General features: G+C 29.5%; 1 protein-coding gene across 7 annotated transcripts in view; it reads left to right on the top strand.

Annotated features, from left to right (window-relative positions):
• Positions 1-2,958, top strand: part of LOC106456842 (F-box only protein 41-like) — a 66,399-nt gene that overhangs the window by 11,220 nt on the left and 52,221 nt on the right. The gene's annotated exons all lie outside the window — the stretch shown is intronic.

Genomic DNA, 2,958 nt, shown 5'->3' with positions numbered 1-2,958 from the left:
TATGGATTATTAGCTAATATTTTATGCTATTCTAATTGGTATAACATAAACAAAAAGTAGTTTAATAAAACTTTTAATGTAAGACACTAAAACCATGTGTCATGCACAGTAAAGGTACCCAGAGCAATAGGGTTGAAGGATCACCCAATATTTGTAAGAAAGCAAACTTCAAGGGGTAATGATAACATTGTTTACACTAGAATTATGATGTTTTTTTAGCTTGTGTAAAATATGGAAGAAATGGATCGACTTTTCAATACCCAAGACATTTGCAGTATCTTATTTAGTATTCTACGGAAGGTTTAGGTGTAATATACCAAACCATTTTTGTTGTAGGATGTAGTTTCAGAAAAATATTTAGTTTTGATTTATTCTACTATTTCTAATAAAACATTCATTATTTAATGTAGTTACATGCACTCGAACTCTGAATAGTTCACCTGCAAGGTGATTTTCATTTTGAGTATAAAACTACTATCTTTTATACTACAGTTTTTATATTTTACTTAAATAATCTCTAGAACCTCCTAAATGAACATCATAAGTTTTTTTAAGGTTGTTGTTTGTATTTTATTTTCCATTTTCTGTACTATATCACTAACTAGCTATTATTGGCAACATACAATGCAATGAAATATTTAAAACTAAGAAATGGAAATATGTACTTACCTTCATGGAATAGTCCTAAAATATCTTCTTTGGACCATATGCATAATTTCATGTCTTTACCTTTTCACTAATAGTTCAATTTTAAGGTATTATTTTCCTTTCCTGTTCTTTACCATTGATTATTTATGTCGACACACATCAGTGTGTAGCTGCAGTTGATAGAACAGTATGAATGGCAGAGATGCTTTAGTCTCCATCAAAATCCTTTAGTATGGGCCTGGTAATGTAAGCTTTGTAGAGCAAGGGAATGCTTTGTATATTTTATAAAAATTATTAAACCTTTCAAATATCAATTTTAAAACACAAATAATACATAATTAACTAAAATATAACAGTAGAACTTAAATGCAATTTAACTGTCTATCAAACTAATATGTATAAGGTGAGAAAAACTAATCAAGCACTAAGGACACCGATCTTGACAATAAACAAGCGGCAGTTAGCCTCTGGTTTCAAAAAGTAATTTATGGCCTATGGTTTCTTCTAGCCTGTAGAAATTAAGTGAGAAGTCTGCTCTTTCTCTTGGTTCTAGGCATGTCATTCAAGTCTAGAAAAGATTGTTGTTTAGCAACAGGTTACTTTGGAATGTGGGTGTGGCATTTAAAAAAGCAAGTAATAAGCTAATTCTTAGAATGACGCCTATGTTTAGACTTTGACCTAGTACTTATAGAAGCTCGTCTAGACTCATAGATGTACTGAGACAAACCTAAAAAGAAACAGTAGTAACCAAGTATAAGATATTTCAACTGTATGCACATCAGAGGTTTCTTTCAAAAAAGGAATTATAACATACTTGATAATGTTAAAAAATTTAACATTTAAATACAATTTCTCTGGGTTTTCTTGATTTACTTATGTGTAAAATATACATGCGTAGTTTATTAAAAACCGTATGCTTATCACTTAGTGAACATGCATTCAGATGTTTCTGCATATTCAGCTAAGTTTGCCTTTATTACAACTTTACATTTACTTTATTTTGCAATAATTTAGTTTTGGTTCATTTCATAAACTGCTATAAACATCTTTTAGCTACCTTTTTCTTTATTACGGGTTTTATTCTTCGTTTTTGTGAGTTTCTTTGTTTCAACTTGTAAAACTATGACATGCACTGAACACTCATATCTGTTTTATACTACGTACACTATTATAAGTGCCATTACTTTACATGTAGTTTTATTAAATGAAGCTATGTCTATATGAGTTTTTATGACCGAATAAACTTTTTTCAAATATACCAGGATTTATCAGTTGAACACATAATGCCTGCAAAAAAGTGTAGGTTAAATGATGTGTGTGAAAATTCAAGTGAAGGGCATGAAAATCACCTCAAATGCCTTGCAGGTTGCAGCTAGTGTAAAAATAAATATTTAATGCAGTGGGAGCCAGCTCTATGATAGTAATAATAGAATTATACTTTTTATTGTAATTGTGCAAGATTTATGTAACTGTTTCCTTTTCTTGATTAATATGCTAAGCATTTGTTGTTTCCAACCGCTGACTAGCAAGATTTATATTCATGTAGTACATGAAAGAATATGTAAGCTCTTTTTACAAGCTTATTTTTCATATAAAATGGTAACATGTAGGTTTGACATGAGACATTAGTAGATGTTGTGAGAAATAATCATTACAATTAACATAGACAATTTTTAATATTAACAATGGTTTTATTGTTGTTTTACTCTATATATATAGATAGATCAGCCAAACATTTTTTATGATTAACATCTGTAATTGTACTTAGAACAATGTTTACCAGCTGTGTTTACGAATTCTAATCTGAAACTGATATATTGGCTAGGGTATAAAACACTCAGTGAAAGATATGTTTGGAATATGACTGGCTAGAAACATAAATATTTAACTATTTGTGTTGTTTAGTAACTTAATATGTATCTTATAATTAGACCCACAGTAAAGAAGTGTGATAATGAATAGAAGAGCCACAGCAACAATTGTAAGCATCTTTAACTATTTCAGCATGGGCTCGGTCCCTGGGACCGACCTCGTAATCATTTGGTGTGTGTTATAGTTTTCATGCTATAAGTTTTAAATTAGGAAGCTTATATTAATGAAATTTTGCAGATTATCGGTAAACATTACACAACTTTCATACTCAAAATATCACGTTTTTATTAAGTCTTAATGTTAGTTAAGCAATATTTTTCTTGTGCCTTTTTTATTTTCACATGTTGCCTATCTAACATGCAAAGTCATGTTCATTTTAAGATTAAAAATACTTTTTATGCATCAGAAAATTTTGAAATTTCACATGCCAAATCTTTA

Source organism: Limulus polyphemus, unplaced genomic scaffold (assembly GCF_000517525.1).
Source record: "Limulus polyphemus unplaced genomic scaffold, Limulus_polyphemus-2.1.2 Scaffold263, whole genome shotgun sequence".
Classification (NCBI taxonomy): domain Eukaryota; kingdom Metazoa; phylum Arthropoda; class Merostomata; order Xiphosura; family Limulidae; genus Limulus; species Limulus polyphemus.
This window is presented reverse-complemented; position numbering and strand designations above follow the sequence as displayed.